This window comes from Canis aureus, chromosome 6 (assembly GCF_053574225.1).
Source record: "Canis aureus isolate CA01 chromosome 6, VMU_Caureus_v.1.0, whole genome shotgun sequence".
NCBI classification, from domain to species: Eukaryota; Metazoa; Chordata; class Mammalia; order Carnivora; family Canidae; genus Canis; species Canis aureus.
The window spans coordinates 73,961,840-73,979,985 of NC_135616.1; the positions used below are offsets into that span (position 1 = coordinate 73,961,840).

At 45.6% G+C, this 18,146-nt stretch overlaps 1 long non-coding RNA gene across 3 annotated transcripts; it reads right to left on the reverse strand.

The window, feature by feature from the left end:
* Positions 1-1,850: 1,850 nt before the first annotated feature.
* Positions 1,851-17,882, reverse strand: LOC144316399 (uncharacterized). Of its 3 annotated transcripts, XR_013382331.1 has the most exons (5): positions 17,317-17,882; positions 15,243-15,356; positions 11,083-11,275; positions 7,723-7,809; positions 1,851-3,747 (listed from the first exon to the last, which is right to left on the reverse strand). It is a non-coding gene; the product is annotated as an uncharacterized LOC144316399 (long non-coding RNA). The 3 variants fall into 3 exon arrangements; XR_013382330.1 differs by having other exon boundaries at positions 11,107-11,275; positions 15,243-17,882; XR_013382329.1 differs by having other exon boundaries at positions 15,243-17,882.
* Between the last annotated feature and the right edge of the window lie 264 nt (positions 17,883-18,146).

An 18,146-nucleotide genomic window follows, 5' to 3' on the forward strand; every position in this document is an offset into this window, starting at 1 on the left:
CAGTGTTGTGAACGCCTAGGAAAGTTTTAAAGAGTGGGATGTCAGTGTTGTCAAATGCTTCAGAGAGGTTGAGAATTTGGAATCATCACGAAAAGTGTGCATTATGCTCAACATATTCTATGTTCAACATACTCTAAAAGGAGAAGTGTGCATATACTTTTAAAATTTTCTTTTTATATGCTATATATTTTTATAACATTTTCAAGTCAAAGTAGTAAGCTTGAGTTAACTTGGAAAATCATTTATGTAAGGAAAAACATAGAATTCCCTGATGGCAAATGAGACAGTAGAGTGGTTTTCAAAACTCTCCCTCTCTCTCTCCCTCTCTCTTTTTTCCTAAGTAGATAACCTTTTCTTCAAACCAAACCTTACTCAGAAGTCCAATTTCTCTAATAGACAAGAAGCTACTCTTATAAAAGATAATGAAGTGAAAGCAGATCTCCCACTACCCTGTGAGCCCTCCACAATTGATCAATAAATGATAGAGATAGATAGATAGATAGATAGATAGATAGATAGATAGATAGATATAGATAGATAATAGATATGATAGATGATAGATATTATATGATAGATATGATAGATGATAGTATTCTTGACAGATGATAGATATGATAGAGAATAGATATGATAGATGATAGATATGATCGATAGATGATAGATATGATACATGATAGATATAGATAGATAATAGATATGATAGATGATAGATATTATATGATAGATATGATAGATGATAGTATTATTGACAGATGATAGATATGATAGAAAGAGAATAGATATGATAGATGATAGATATGATTGATAGATGATAGATATGATACTAGATAGATAGATAGATAGATAGATAGATGATAGATGGTAGGTAGATAGATAGATAATAGATATGATAGATGATAGGTATTATATGATAGATATGATAGATGATAGATAGATAGATGATAGATGATAGATACGTGGTAGGTAGATAGATGATAGATGATAGGTAGATGATAGATATGATTGATAGATAGATAATAGATGTGATAGATGATAGATATGATAGATGATAGATTAGATAGATAGATGATAGATAGATGATAGATGAGAGAGAGAACTTTTAACCTGTTCAAACCTCCCATACAATTTAATCTCCATTAGAGCAGGGACATTATCATTATCTGTTTGGCTCACTGCTGTCTTAGTAGAGCCTAAATAGCGTCTGGCACTTGTTAGCAACTCAACAAGCATTTGCAAATAAACGAATGTGAGCCTCTCAATGGTGGCAGACTAGAGAAAAAAGAAAACGGACACTGACAGTCGACCATGTACAGAACTCTAGGACACTTGCAGTTGAGCACTCCACCATAGGAATGCCTCATATGTAACACCAGCCCTCTAAGTACATATTATTATCTAGATTGCATACACGAGGACACATCAGTTTGAAGACCTCCTCAAAAGACACCGCAGTCTCAGACCTAAAATATAATCCGGAAGCATATAGTATCGATGTGCAGTATCCTGCACCACCACGTCATGCCACTCTTCCCAGAGCAGTCCTGACTCACAGCCTCTGACGGTCACTCTGGCACAACTTAGTAAGTTGTCTGACTCTCCATTAAGCTCATTATACCAGGTGACAGTGAGCACATCCTAGAAAGGGTAGAGAACAGCAGAGCAGCAGTAATAACTCAGCTCTTCTTGCTGATGGTGTTGGTGTTTGGGATGAAAAGATGAGTGGGGTAAATCAATACAGAGTAAACTCTGTTCTTTCTTTCTTAGATTATTTATTTGAGAGAGAGAAAGAGAGAGCATGAGCCAGGAGGAGGAGCAGAAGAAGAGGGAAAGCTGACCCCCACCCACCCCCCAACAGGAAGTCGGACATGGGGCTCAATCCCAGCACCTCGAGATCATGACCTGAGCTAAAGGCAGAGGTTTTTTTTTTTTTTAAGATTTTTTTTATTTATTCATGAGAGACACAGAGACAGAGAGAGAGAGGCAGAGACACAGGCAGAGGGAGAAGCAGGCATCATACAGAGATCCTGATGTGGGACTCGATTCAAGGTCTCCAGGATCACGCCCTGGGCTGCAGGCAGCGCTAAACCGCTGCACCACCGGGGCTAAGGCAGAGTTTTAACTGCCTAAGCCACCCACCCTGTTCTGTAAAGGCTTCCATACCCACACCCCCCACAGGGACCAATGAGGAGATGCTATAAGCTCTGTGGGCCAACTCAGCATGCATGCATTTGCCGCAGGACATCTGGTGCATCTTAACCTTCATATCAACTATCTACTACAGTGAGAAAAAAAAAAACCACTCAGAAACCCAGAGACTTAAAAGAACAACCACCTGTTTATGTCACAGTTCTGTGGGTGGGTAATTTGGGCTGGGACCCGTTCAGTGGTTCTGCTACCCTGAGCCAGGTTTGGCTGATGTTAGAGAAACTGGTACATGCATCTATGATTAACTGCCAGGCCAGTATATTGGTTTGCCTTAAACTACTAAGGCTCGGTGCTTTAAACAAGAGAAATATATTTCCTCACAATTTTGGAGGCTTGAAGTCCAATATCAAGATGTCAGCAAGGTCGCTCTTTTTTTTTTTTTTTTTTCCTGATGTCCCTCTCCTTGGCCTGTAGACGGCCATCTTCTCCCTGTGCCTTCACTTGGTTTTCCTTCTGTGCACACACGTCTATGTCCCAATTTCCTCTTCCAATAAGGATGCTGGCTGTATTGGATTCAGGCCCAATCTAATGACCTCAACTTAATCTAATAACCTCTTTAAAGACCTTTTCCAGATTGAGCTACATTCTGAGATTCTGGGGGCCAGGACTTCAACATACATATTTCGGGGCGGGGGTTGGGGGGGCGGGTGGCAAAACGGTTCAGCCCACAACAGTAAGCTGTTGGTCAAAAGGTCTAAGAAGTTGTAGCTGGCATGGCTCTTCTCTGCTCCACGTGGTCACCGAATGCCCAGAGAGCTAGCTTGGGTTTGTCAACATGACAGCAGCTACAGATACCCCAAGAGAGAAAGAAGAATGCAGGGCCTCTCCTGGCTTGAGCTCAAACTGGCACAACTTCACTTCTGCGACATTCTATTGGCCCAAGCACATCACAAAGGCAACCCAGATTGAAGGGAGGGACCAGCAGGCCGTTTGTGCAATCTGTTACAGCCTCTCCTTCCCTCCCTTCCCTGCACCCTGGGGGACCCCATGGGACAGCTTTCACTCTTGGGCTGAGAGCCCAGAAAGCCCATGACTCAGTGAAATTTGTCCTCCAATCCCATCCTCATACCAACCTTCTTTCCAGTTCCTCCCCACTCATTGAGATGCTCAGGGGTTCCCTGCCTTCCTCCTTCTCTGTCTCCGAAGAGAATCCGATGGCATCATTCAGCCCGAGGCTAAATAAGTATGAAGGTGACAGCCCTTCTGGAGACAACTGCCTTTTAGTAAGTCCCCAAGTCTGAAGCCCAGGCACAGAGCACTGTGGGGGAACTCCTGGCGAAGCCAGGGGGTAAGTAGGAGAAACTTCCTTTGTCCCATGAAAATTGCTTCGCCACGTGGAGCAAGTGACATCTTTCGTGGGTTTCTGCCTGGGGAACACGTGGCCCCACATCATTTCCACATGAGTGAGGAGTGATCGTGGAAGAGCATCAGTCAGGGCAAGGAATCAGAGAAGACGGCCTCTAGTCTATACTTAGCCAGCATCTGATGACTGGATCCTGAGTAAGCTGTTGTAGCTTGTCCGAATGTCAGTGGTACTGTCGTCTGCAAAATGAGAGATTTGGTGAGACCATCTCTGGGATTGCTTTCATTTCCCAGGTCCTGTGCATTCTGATAAAGTCTTCATTATGTCCTACCCCCCTCTCTCCCTGGCCGGCCAGCCCACCAACATGCTCCCTCGGCAGGTGCGGGGCATGCCCGGCTGGCACGGAGTCTGTGGCTTTGAACCACACCAAGAGTATGACTGGGACCAGCTGGGAACGGGTGACAAACTATCCCACATTGTCTAGATTCTTCTATGTGGCTCTAGGGAGATAATAAAACCATTAAGTCGGGGAGGAATTGATGGGTTTCTATCCACCAACCACGTTCTGCTGCTCAGAAGAGCCCAGTCATTAGGCTCTAAAAGATTGGAGCCCCTCAGCCTCCTTCTGCTACCCCATTCCCCCAATAGCCATGTCTAATGTGTATTGCTCAGTGTATACATTGAAATGCAGGCTATTGTATACATTTTCTCTCTATACACCACACATCTGTCTGCCCTGCACAGACACAGACAGTTTCAAACTTCAAACACCAGTCTGTATACACAATGTGGGTGGGTTGAGTTTGGATCTGACTGGGACAAGGCCACGCACCCGCATATATTTAATGGCCCTGTCTTGACAATCTACCATTATAGCAAATGTGAAAAAAATAAACAGGGACAAGACTCTTTTTTTTTTTCCTCCCCAAACTCAACATCAAAAGTTATTGAGTGATCGTGCTGAGCAATAGCCAGAGGTAGTGTTAACAAAGGAGAAGCTCCAAGCTCCACTTACTGTGGGGAAAGTAGTTCATATGCTTTATCATCGCTTAGGACCTGTCAGGGTTGGTTAGTTGGGTGGACATGGATTGCCTCAAACGGCATTTGCTACACATTTGTTTTCCAAACACACTATACCTCCTCAGGAAGGTTAATCCCGAGAGATAAAATGTTTGGAGGTTGATTTGGGGCTTACCAAGTCGCTCCCCTTTAAAATTCAGTCTCCAAAGGAAAAAAATAGGAACTGAGTATAGAGCTGGATCACCTATCAGAGCAAACCTAAGCTTTAGTTAGGCTCCCACCAGACACTAGCAGAAAGCGAATACATTTTTTTGTTTGTTTGTTTGTTGTTATTGTTTTTAAAGCAGAGAATTTATTTCTGTTCACAAATAAGGCTGTTTCTCCAGTAACCTCAAGGGCCCAAAATTCAGTATTTCCAATCTACGGGACTTCACCGACGGCCTCCACAAAGATATAGTGTGCCATGGAATTCCGGTGGGTTCTTCTGAGGCCTTCGAACGGTTTTGCATTGCGAGGTCACTGCTCAGGACATTATTAGCATGCCAATAAAGAACATGTGTACAACAACGTTCAAGACAAGATGCAAAAGTAAGTAAGGGGCCCCTGAGTGGCTCAGCGGTTGAGCATCTGCCTTTGGCTCAGGTTGTGATCCTGGGGTCTTGAGATCGAGTCCTGCATCAGTCTCCCCGCAGGGAGCCTGCTTCTCCCTCTGCCTGTGTCTCTGCCTCTCTCCCTGTGTTCTCATGAATAAACAAATAAAATGTTTTTCTTTTTTTTTTTTTTTTAGATAGCAGCATCTTTTAAGCTGCTCCACAACAATGAGTGGGGTGACAAATAGCTACAAAAAATACACACATGCATCATTCTGGTTCTGGAAGTTGGAGAGACTAACCCTGCAACAGCTCAAGTGCAATATGAAGCAGAGTACAAATGAGTGTTTACATGCAATGGATGGTAACAGACCACATGGGAACTTTAGGAATTTTGAGAAAGTCAAGAATTTTTGTACAGGGTCATCTAGGAAGGTGTGTAGGCAGAGTCCTAACATGTCCCCCCCACCATTCCCTTCCCTTGCTGCGCATGCCCTGTACAATCCCTTCTCCTTGAGTGTGGGTGGGCCTGACCTGATCCGGTGAGCCCTTTCAGAAAGGATTAAGAGATTGGAGACAGAAGTCAGGGAGATCTTAAGCTGCAGCAGATGCTCTCCTGTCTGCCTTGAAGAAGCAAAAGTTCCTATGCTGTAGATAGGACCACGTGGCAGAAAATGGAAGGCGGCCTTTAGTAGCTGAGAGAGGCAGCTGGCTGATGGCCAGCAAGAAAGTAGGGAGCTCCTTCCTACAACCACAAGGAACTTAATTGTGCCGACAGCCTCGTGAGCTTGAGGACCGCGAGCGCCAGAAAGGAACGAGACCTGGATGACACCTTGATGTCAGTCTTACGAGACCCTGAACAGAGAGCCCATCTAAGCTGTGCCTGGACTCCTGACCTGCAGAGACTGGGCATCGTAAGCCCCTAAGTCTGTGTAAGAAGCACACGCACAAGACTTCTTCTGAGAGTGGGTATAACTTGAGCAGGGCCCAGAGGAAGAGGCTGACAGCTTTCAGAAGTTCAAAGGAGACGGGAAACAGCTATGCTGTGAAGAAAGGAAGAGGCAGGCTGTAGAAGCAAAGGCCCTGACAAAGGTAACCCCGTGAAAAAGGAGACCTTTACCCTATTTGTCATTTTGATGCATGCAGCATGCTTATCTGCTGAGCAGGTCACCAGTCATTATGCCCATTGCACACGAGAAAACTGAGCTCTCTAGATGTTTGTCAGTTGGGCACTGACGTATGATTACCCAGGGACAGAGAGAGTTTGCTTTCTGAAATGAAAAATCTGGTTGAAATCTGTGAAATGCTTTTCATTCCTACAACCTAGAAGATAAGATCGAAATTCCTCAACCAGTGTAAGAGGCCCTTCGTGGACTTCTCGTCACTCAGGCTTCCTGCTACACTCTAGCCAAGCCATCCCCCCCCAATCCCCCCACACACACACACACAGCCACACACCCCTCCCCCATGCATTCCTGCACTGGGCAGATGGTTCCCGCCACAGGGACTGTCTCCCCTCCCCTACCCACCCCCACCCAGCTTCCCATCCCAAGTTGGCTTAGGTATGAATTTCTCATCCTTCTTTTCAGATTCTGGTCAAAAGCAACCCCCCCACACGAGGCTCAGCCCCGTGCCCACATTTAACAGCCCACGTACAAAACTTCCTTTGTGATCCTATAGCACACCGAACACACCTCTGTTAGTACTTCAGAATGATAAGGCAATAATGCCAATAAGAGTTCACATTTATTGAGTCCATATCCAAAGCCATGTACTATGCCTTTTACATGCATTATCACGTTGTATTTTTATCACCTTTTTTTTTATATGTGTTTACATGCTTCTCTACTAAATGGTGAATCTTTCAAAGGCAAGGATGATGGCTTTTTCATTTCTGTATCCCCCAGAGCTTTGCAGAGTGTAGAAGGCACTCAAAATATATTTAATAAATGAGTTAAAAGAGTCAGAAGTAGGGCTGGAGTTCGGGTGTCTGGATTGCAGTGCAGGGTTATTTGCTGCTGTACCATCACGAGAAAATGAATGTACAAGGGCTTTGGGAAACTACAAAATACTATGTGAATGGAAAGGAGAAGATGCCAAACCAACTCCTCCTTTCTTGTGCCCCTCTCTTAACTCCTGTCTGTCTCTGGCTGCCAAAATAATTTTAGATCATGTGAAAGCTTAACGGCAGCGTTCCTCTACTTCATCTAGCCCAGACACCCAAAAATATAAAGAGGAGCGTGTATGTGTTCATGACAGTGGGAGGCATCGTGAAGGCGGGTTCCAGGAGAACTGGGGCATCTAGCAAATAGGGCATAGCAGTCTGGACACATTCGCGGAGGACCCAGGACCCCTCGAGCACCCAGGAATCCCAGGCGTTGGAAATGAGCGTGCTCCCAGGTGGGGCACCCTGAAGAGCTGCGTGTGCTCACTTGGTCCTCAGAATTCTGTGCTGAACTCCAAGCACTGCTTTGGTGAACAAGGCAGTCGATGCGACTCTTAAAGGAGCTGTGCCGAACTCATTATCATCTGAGCCCGTAGAATTCTCCTTATTCAAACCCTGCTGTTCAGAGAGGGGAAGCGATCACTCTGTGTACTACTCACCTAGCCTTTGTCTCCAGCTCTCATGTTTAGGCAAAAGTTGAATATTAAATCAGCTACCAGCCAGCATCGTGCTCTGTTCCACTGACCCTAGGGCTCAGCCAGAAAAATCAGAGAAAGAAATTTTTCCTCTCAATTTCATATAGCAGGCTCGATCAGGGCTTCACGTATTTTATCTTTTTTTTTTTTTTTTTTACCCCAAATAGCAAGGTATACAATTCTTTCCTTGTTTTGCAATTGCCTGTGACTCTCAAACCTCTCTCCTTCTCACTGTCCCCCTGCCAACTGTCCCCCACCCCACAGAGCACAGACCATCTCTAATGTGGGCTGCATGAGTAAATATTTGATGGAGTGAGAATAAAAGAAAAACATATTAGCGTCCAGCTTGCATAGTTGGCACTGGGCTTAGGAAGAGCAAATTGAGGCCAATTAAAGGCATAACTCTTAGGAATAGCTACCAAGACCCTACTTTATTTTCTATGGAGGAGAAAACATTCTTATAGCTTTTTAGCTGAGGAGCAGAGGGAAAATAGCCTATTCTTTTGTATTATGTTTGGGAGTAATTCTTGCCTCCACCCAGTTCAATTCAAGAAACCTTATTTAAAGCAGAACCAAGAACCAGGAACCAGAAAAGACACAAACGAGAAAGTACAGTTGCAAAAAGAAAAAGAAAGAAAGAAAGAAGAAAAGAAAGAAAGAAAGAAAGAAAAGAAAAGAAAAGAAAATACAGTTGCTACCCTCCAGAACCTGACCATCTAGTAGCAGACTATGAGGATAAATAAAGAAACAAACAAGTAAACACTGTAAGCAAAGCCAAACAAGGATAAATGTCACCTTAGAGAGGGAGGCAAAAAGATGTGTGATAGGGAAAATGACATTTCTTGGGGCAGCCTTCTGCTCCTTCTCACCTTCTCTCCCTTTGCTGGAACAAGGGGCAATGAAAAGCTATTTCAGCATTATTTTCCACTGTGAAACAGTGGTTACACCCCTAAAAAGTACCACATCATCGACAATTGAATTACAAAAACAATTATTCTAATAGGGGGAAAAAAAGATTGGGGCTGGAGACTTTTGATATGTAAAAGCAGTTATTTTTTCCTGCAGGAATTTCAGCAATGAAAATGTTTTTACTAAGTCTCAGTGTATTTTGTTATTTTAGGCAATATATCCGATCATCAAAGCTGACAATAACAAACCTCAGCATTCCTGGGCAAATCTGAGCGGTATATAAGGCCAAGACCCAAATCAGTAAGTTTTGAGACTATTGAAATCAAGTCAATTACAGCTCCATGTGGGGCTAAATTCTGGTTTCAACTCCATTCAGTGTCCTTCTCAGAGGGAGGATGAGGACACCTGCACTGCTGAGCTCTACAGTGAGCATGGGACTTAGTTTGGCCAGTGAAATGGGGGCAAAAATGACAGGTGTCACTTGCAAGCAGAGGCTTTCAAAGGGTGCACCATGTCTTTTTCCCTCTGGCAGCACCACCCAAGCTACCCTCGCCAGGGAATGCTTTTTCAGCCCAAGTTCTGGAATAAAGATGACCTTGGGTCAGAGCACCAGTCAGCTCAAGATGTGGGCACATCACCCAGAGGGAGGAATAAACCTTTGTTGCTGTACGCCAGTAAGACTTAGGGCCCTTTTGTTAGCACAGAATACCCCGCTTTATTCTGACTGATAAACAAGTACGAAACACAAATGTGAAATGGAGGAGCTAGCGATGCAAGTAAAATAGTTCAACTAAAACAACCACCTAGAAGCTCACTGGTTTTTCCCATTTGTGATCCATATTAGCCATTACAGTCTACATAATGCTACTGTTTTTTGAAGACTCTCTACAGACACTTTCATACATGATCTCATTTGATCCTCTCAACAATGGTAATGAGGTCGATTTCAATCTCCATCTGATAGATAAGAAAACCGAAAACCAAAGAGGTTAAGTGATTGGTCAAATGTCATTCACCTCTTAAGTGCCCAAAGTGGGAGTTCTGTTTGATTCCAAATTTGGCCTTCCTATGACCCTTCCCCAGGGCCAGTTAAGGAATAAAGTAATTGGCCACACAAAGTGACCTCCGAACATGACTTTGAAGTCATAAAAACTGGGGTCATGCTAATGTGATCTGAATTAAGTCTCTCGGCCTCCCTAAGACAGTTTTCTCCTCTGTAAAATGGAGGTGACACTGTGTCCACCTTGTTAGAGGAGGAAATACACCTACAGCTACCAGCCCTCTAGCTGGCTGGCACTTACAAGCTCTCAATTAATGACTCTCGGTATGATCCGTGGCGGTCCTGATACAGCCCAGGCATACTCAGATGGAGAGGGGAAGAAGCACTCTCTCTGAGGTACCTAGATAAAGCAGGGATCCTGTGTCCTCCTGAGGCCAGGGCACAGCAGGGACCTAAGCCGACAGAGATGCGGTGCCAGGTCAGAGGGCAGGACAGGAGTCACCCCAGGAGAAGGCCTCAGGGCTGATGCAGGGAGCCAAGGACCCAGCTCCTCCCTCCACAGAACAGGCCAAGCCCCAATGGCAAGGGACAGCCGTCAGCGAGCCCCCTAACAGATGGCCCCGTGAAATATAGGAACAGGTTGGGCACCGATGGCCAGAGAAAGAGAGCTTAGAGGAGCAGAGCCTGGCTGGGGATGAAGGCAGAGAGGGGGAGCCGCAGACAAGAGCCAGTCTGTGACTCGCCCTGGACCCAGTCTAGCAATGGGCGGGGGGGGGGGGGGGGGGGAGCAGCTGATGGCATTAATGACAGGAGCTAATGATGTGAAAACACTTAAGCAACAACGGGCCTGCAAGGAGCTGTTTTGGCTGCTGAAAAGCCTTGCCACCCAACAAAGCAATTAGTCCGTCACCCCGCCACCCAGCCCCTCCTCTGCCCGCCTCCCTTTTCCCACCTTTCCAGACCTCAGACCATTCATCCCTTTGTCTCCAGGCCCGGACCGCAGCCGCCCAGACCCAGCAAACAGAACTGCGCCAGCTGGAGCCTGGCCTCCAACGGCTGTCTCCCAAAACAGCAGCGCCAGGCCGGGGCCAGGGTGGGGGGGTGGCCTCGGAGGCAACTTTCTGTCTCCCCACTTTTGCCCTGAATTGTTTCTGAAAAAGTTACCTGTGAATTTCCATATTTCAGCCTGTGGCCCTGGCCCTTTCCCACAACACAGAGACGAGACCTACTGCTCTTTGCAGCTGGGAGGGTAATTTGAAAACAATTTTGCATTTGGGCACTCGTCTACCCAAAGAGAGTGTGAGGCTGGAAGTGGAGGCTTCCTGGGTTCTTGCTCTTGCTTCTACTCATCTTTTAAGACTTATCTTTAAAAAAAAATAGACTTATCTTAAGCATTCCCATTCTAGAATCCTTACCCCCTCCGTGAAGACTCTCCCCACCTGCTACACGCTCATGACGACAGGTATGGTCATATCATGCTCGGTGGTAATGGCTCCTTCTTGTCTGCCTTTCTGTCTTCCTTCTTTTCAAGACTCTGAGTTCACAGATGGCCTCTTTCTATCCTCAGCATCCAGCGCAGGAGTCCTATGCAGTACCCGGTTCAAGTTTCTGAGATATGCAATTTCCAAATCTTTAAGTAGGGATGACAATACATGCCCTATTACATGTTCCAGTTTGATATTTTAGGATTAACCATGACAGGCCAGTGTACAAACCCTGCAGCCCATATTTTGGCCAGGAAATGACATGACCAGAGTCTGCTTTAAGCAAAAGACCGAGGAGCAAAAGAGACAAAGGACAAGAAAAAAATTATAGAGAGAAAGAGAAAGAGAGAGAAAAGAAGAAGAAGAAGAAGAAGAAGAAGAAGAAGAAGAAGAAGAAGAAGAAGAAAGAAAGAAGAAGAAGAAGAGTAGGAGGAGGAGGAGGAGGGAGAAAATGAGAGAAAATGAAAACCAAAGAAAAGCTTTTCAATATCTCAGAGGAGGGGAGACCACTGAGGAAGCTAAATAAATAATAAAATAAAAATCTGGTGAAAGGGAGTAGCTGCAGGAATGGGAAGAAATGGATAATACTGGAAAGGTGCTGTGTCAGTCTATCCGGACTGGTATCACAAGGAACTATAGACTGGGTGGCTTATAAACAACAGAAATTTATTTCTCACAATTCTAGAAGCTGGAATTCCAAGGTCAGGCGCCAGCATGGGTTTGGCTCTGGTGAGAACCTGGATCCTGGTTCACCGACAGCCCTCTTCTAGCTGTGTCCTCAAACAGCCTCTTGGGGTTCTTCTGAAGAGCACTAATCCCATTCATGGGTGCACCACCCTCACGACCTGAACACCTGTCATCAAAGGCCACTGGCCCTCATACCATCACCCTGGGGGATTAGGTCTCAACATATATGAATTTTGGGAGCAGGGGACCCAAACATTTGGTCAGCCCACAGCAGAGGGGCTCGAAGACTTTAATACCCGGATGTAGTTGAGATGAAGGGGGAGTTGAATCCCAAGATTCCAAGCTAAGGGAGCAATTTTTAAAATTTTTGAGACATCCGCACTTCTGCAGTATGCCATCCCACTCTCCAACACGGCCACGATGATGAGCGGGGCTCTGCGAGGAGCTCAAACCCACCCAAGGGCTATTTTTTCTTGCCTTGCGAGAAAAATGCTGTCGAGTGGGAAGTGGAGAATCATTTTTCTCACTACAGGGCTCCTCCCTCACGGCAGTAATATTATCAAGTTAGTAAATAATTGATCTCAAATGAATTCGTGGTTTTGGAGTTGTATAATCCATCCTACCTCACCCAAAGGCACATGGCCCTGGGTTACGTCATCCTGACTGCTTGCAGGGGTTCAGGGGTGGGGGTGTGGGGTGTAAATTCCTCTCAATCTTGTCTCCAATCACAAAACGCCAGCTTTGTTGAACCTTAGCCATGTTCAGATCTAGGATGTGCCCAAACACGACAGAGGCATTGTTTTCTCTCCCTCGGCCCTCCGTATGTTAAAAACATCTATTAAAATGTGTCTGGGATGGAAGACACCCAACACGCTGTCATTAATTTAAGGAAATAAAATTACACCATATGAAGGGTTATCATACGGAAGATGGTGACCAGCTGTTCTCCATCTCCTCTGGGCTAGAATAAGAGAAAGTGGGAGGGAGTTCAATTTGAAATTGAATCGGGAGTGGGGACTTTACAGAAGGATGGAAGCATAGCCAATGAGGGCTACAAGACAAACACCCGGTTGCGGTACATGCGGACATCAGATTATTGTGGGGGTGCGGGGAGGGGCTCGAGGCAAAAGGAGGTTTTATTTTTTTTCTCCCGTTGAGTGTCTTGATGGCCTCAGAGTTTCCCTTCTCTCATCTCTTTCTGGAAAAAATACTTCTTTTTAAATTTTTTCACTACGGTGGGAAACAATTGAGGCCTTTTCATTTAAATATGGATCAAGGCCTTCTAGTAAACGAATAAGGCAGGAGGTAGATTGTCAGAGGCCCCTGCCGCAGGGTAGCTGGGATGTAGCCCTTGTGTGGCACCCAGACCAGCCCTGCCTAGGGAATTCAGAACCTGCCTGGATGTGGACAATGGGCAGGATAAATTTGAAGTTGCTCCCGATTTGAGGAATCTGTAATTCCAACCTGGCCCGAGGCTAAATTGTGAGTGGTCTGGTTTGTTCATCAGTCACCCACGGATCCTGCACCTTCTCTAGGACACTTTATCTTTTATATTCAGTCATCCAGAGCAATGGTCCCCATCAAAATGTGTGGGTTTTTTTTTTTTTTGAAGATTTTATTTATCCATTCATGAGACACACACAGAGAGAGAGAGAGAGGCAGAGACACAGGCAGAGCAAGAAGCAGGCTCCCTGCAGGGAGCTGGATGCGGGACTCGATCCCAGGACCCGGGATCACAGATGCTCAACCACTGAACCACCCGGGTGTCCCTCATAATGTGTTTTTAACAACATAAAATTAGATCAGTTACTTCTGACTACTATGAATTGCAATCACTTGCTGTCTCCCCCCAGTTGTGCTTGTACATAAGCTTCGATTCTCGCTAGAAAGCACGAGGAAAGGAGTTTCGCTGGCCTGCAGGGTGCGGGGAGGGGGGCAGTAGGAAGTTAACCTGCGAAGGCAGGATGGGGCCTTGACTTACATTGTCCTCGGTCCCCCACCCCAGGGTCAGGAGCTTGTACTCCACTCAGATGATACAGAGTGATCTGACATTTTTGAGAAGGAAAAAAGGCAGGCATCACCTAAGCCACCAGATGCCAGCTGGCTCCCTGTTCGGTTTTTTCACTTATTAAAATAATTTTAGAGTTTTCCCTTCGCCACTGAGTGCTGCTTCCTCCTTGGGTAACACTTGGCCGGGAGTGACCACAGATTAGCCTGCTCCATGATCACCCTGTTTCTCCATCCTTTTCTCCTTCCAGTGCCTGCATTCCCCAGTTGGGTTTAATCCTTGGCATTCAGATTGCCATTTTTCTAGAATCAAGGAACACTTCATCTGGAAACCTGGCATTGCCCCCAAGTTGAGGACCGTGGGGAATCAGGAAGAAAAATATAGGAGCATGGTGAAGAAAGAGGGTGGAGGATAAATTAGCTCCAGAGAGAGGCAGGAAAGCTTGGAGTGTGTTTTCTGTCCCCTCAAAGCAAGGGACCAGGCGCCTCTGTCTTCCCTGGCAACTCTACAGCAAACACGAACCCAGTCTCCGAACCAGCAGGAACCTCGCAAACAGTAAGGTCACAGAGCCAGTTTGGTCCCCTCCAAATCAAAGCTGTATTCATTTTGTTCCTAAGTGTAGTAAAGTTATTGTTAATGATTTGCTCTCCCACTGACAATCAGTGTCAAAGTTTCGGCCTCTCTGGAAATGGTTGTGATCTGAACTCTTCCAGGGGAAAGACCAAAAAAGAAAAGAAAAGAAAAAGAAAAAGAAAAAGGAACGAAAACACACACCACCCCCACATAGCTCCAGCTCTTTTAATGGACAAGTTGACAGAGTCCTTAACCAGAGTCTCTCCGGGTTCTCACCATAATTACAGGCTGGGAGGGAGGGCTGTGTTCCCTGTGATTAGAGGCTGTTTGTGCTTCTGTCCATTTGGGAACAAAAAAAAGGGGGGGACGCATTTTCAAGAACTTGAGGCCAAACATTTCTCACAAGGGAATTTTACTCAAACACTTGCTAAATAGTTTCAAAGATGTTCATTTCATCATTAAAAATGGTCTTTGAGGGACGCCTGGGGGGCTCAGTGGATTGAGCATCTGCCTTTGGCTCAGGGCGTGATCTCGGGTCCGGGGATCGAGTCCCACATCAGGGTCCCCACATGGAGCCTGCTTCTCCCTCTGCCTGTGTCCCTGCCTCTTTCTCTCTGTGTGTCTGTCATGAATAAGTAAGTAAAGTCTTTAAAAAATAAATAAATAAAAATGTTCTTTGAAACCTTTACCACAGACTTACTGAGAGCTGATTTGGGTTGGTGGCGCCTCGGGAATGATGCGCTTGATTTAGCACCACCCTCTCCTAAAACCACACCAACCACGCACCCTTCCCCATCCGTGTCCCACTGAGTCAGCCTCTCACCTTTCCCCTGCCCAGACGGTGATGAAGAGGCACAGTGTACAACTCCTCAGCCGTTCTCTTTCCCTCTTACATCACAGGAACCCATCAACTTGGAGAGAAGAGGGAGGAAAAATCCTAGGGAGGTGAAAAGGGAGGGGAGGGGATCTGCTTACCAGCAGCCCTTTCAGAAAGCACGAGAATCAGGGAGAGGTTTTCTTTACTGAAAGAAATCTCTTTATAGCCTGACACGGTGAGATGGCTAGTCCAGTAGGGAATGGGATATAGGAGAAAGAAACCTATTTGGGATACCCTTAAATCTCAAGGTATTTGAGCCAAGAACTTGGCAGTGAAATACATCTCTACCCTTTACCGACATTTCCAATACTGTATCATCAGGGGCCCAAGCGCCATCAAATTTGCATCAAACACTCCATCCTCCTCTTCTACAGCTAACAAAATCCACCCCCCCCCCATTTCCAAAATGCAGTTCAGATCCCACTTCCCCCATGTAGCTCTCCTTCGCCCCTGCATCCCAGTCTGGTCTCCCCTGATTTTCACCTACAATCACTACCACAAAGTCCCCGTTCCTTATTTGCCAATGCCCCTCTCATAGAGACCCTACTGAGACCAACACAGATGCCTCTGTAGCGCCAGTTAGCAGGGTGCAGCAGGAGAAGGTGGTGTGGAAAGATGGGGTGGCTCACCTCCTTGAACGTCTGTCACAGAGCCACCCCTTCCCCACATACGGACAAGCGTACTTCTCACAGGGGGAAGGGAGCTGGACTTGCCACTGGGAGAAGGGAAGGAAGGTGTTAAGTGGGAAGGAGACAAAGGAACAATGGAAAAGGGGCCCTTGAGCCCACAGAGGGGTCTGCTTCCTCCTCAGTCCCTTGAGGGGGAAACATCAAAGGGAGAAAAGAGGAGATGGAATCCAGTTTGGAAAAGATGCTATCGGGAAAGGTGCTCCTGAATCGAATTAATACAGCATTTTCTGTGGTTGGCAATGGGTATGGAGAGTCTGTGTGTGTAAAGAAAAGGCATTTGTGGAATTTATGTTCTCCCGAAGTATGGAAATTTAATCGCAGCACCATGGATACCCAAGACAGGTCAGATAGGAAAGGCACGAAAAGGCCTTGATTTTATAGCTGTGGGGAAAGTGTGTGTGTTTCTATTCTGGTATCTTTACATACCTCTTCCTTTACTCCCTCCTCACCAAACACACACACACACACACACACACACACACTTTGTTCATTCTCTACTGAATAACAAGGTACGTATTCGTCCTCTCTCTCCAAATTGTCCCCACTCCCTGCCTATCATGCTCATTCTCCTTCCCCGGATCATTTAAAATCTGGCAGGCAATGTTGTCACCTCCATTAAACCTTCCCCAATGGTTTGCTTTGACAAAACCATCATTGTTCTCCTCTCAGGAATCTCACTGCATGAAAAGTCTCCTCCCCATTTCCTAGCCCAGGTGTGCCGTGTGTGTGTATATGTGCATGTGTGGGTGCCTGCTGTTCCCGTGGAACCAAAGTTTCTTGAGGTCCAGGTAGGGGAACTCCTGTAACATACAGCAGATGTCATTCACAGCTCGATGACCAGTTGGATACTGGACCAAACCCGGGTGGCTATGTTGATTCCCCACTATGTCTACTAACAAACCCTAAGAATTTGGAAGATACTGTGTTATCCTTCCCCTTTGTGGATGATGAAGAGGATTTGGGAAAGCCAAAAAGAGCTTTGGGAGCACTCTTCCTTTTCCTAATATCCAGCCTTGACTCTGCCATCTTCTTTCCCAGGGACCTTTGGAACTTGCTCGTCTCCTCTGCCTCAGGTCAGGCATAAGCAACATTTTGCATTGGTACCAAACCAAGTGCAAGGTCTTGGAGCCATAGGATTCCAAACAGTCCCAGCTGAACAATGTATTCACTCCACCGCCAAGGAAGTTAACAAACTATTCTCTCCCCACCCGCAAGGTTTTATTTTTCCATAAAAATAGGAGGTTCAACTATTTCCCAAGTTTGAGCAAAAATTGCTTCTGCTCTTCTTTCTATATCTTTAGCCGATTCTTTCCAAAACAAATGGAACTGACCATCTAATGTGTTTTAACACGGGAGTCAGGAACTTGGGTTTGCTTGACTCAACACCTTCTGGGTTTCTGAAACTGTGCACAGAACAGCACACTCGCTTCTGCTCCTGTTTCCAAATGAGGGGTGGGGTCTCTGATGAACTTAGAGCCATGGTTCCTAGAGCCTCATGATTCTCAGTTTCTACTTTTAGGCATAACAGACAACAAAGAATGATTTTAGGTAAGTCTGACCATAGATCCAAACCACACATCTTCAACTCCGGTATTATAAATAAAAGCTTACATTTGGACCCATATGTTTTCCTCTACTTTTTACTTTTCATTTGATTCAAAATTAGTGAGAACTCAAGCGTTGAGAGAAATGATCAACCTGAAAACCCCAACAATTAATACACTAAGAAACTTAAGTAGGCACAGACTTTCATTTGGGAATCGAAGTAACACACAGAGAGGTTGAAGCTTCCATGCAGCAGGGGCAGGAACTTCAGGTTTTTATGTTTCAGTTCAGCATGGATCATGTGGATTTGACTTTTGTAGGACAGAGCAGCTTTTTGTGACTGTGTCCACCGGCAGGTGGCTATTTTTTTTTTTTTTTTTTTTTTTTTTGTTAAAGGTACCAGGCTATGTTTTAAATGCTCAGTCCTATTTTAACACATGCTGGAATTTTCATACACGAACTGAATGAGTCTTAGAAGGAGACACAGGCTACTCAGACCTCTGCCCATGTTTTATCACCTACAAATATGAGCAGCTGTACTTAGAAGACCAGAAGGGACACCCTGTATTGCAAGGCTGAAGGGTAGCCTGTAAGATGGGGTAGTTATTCTATAATG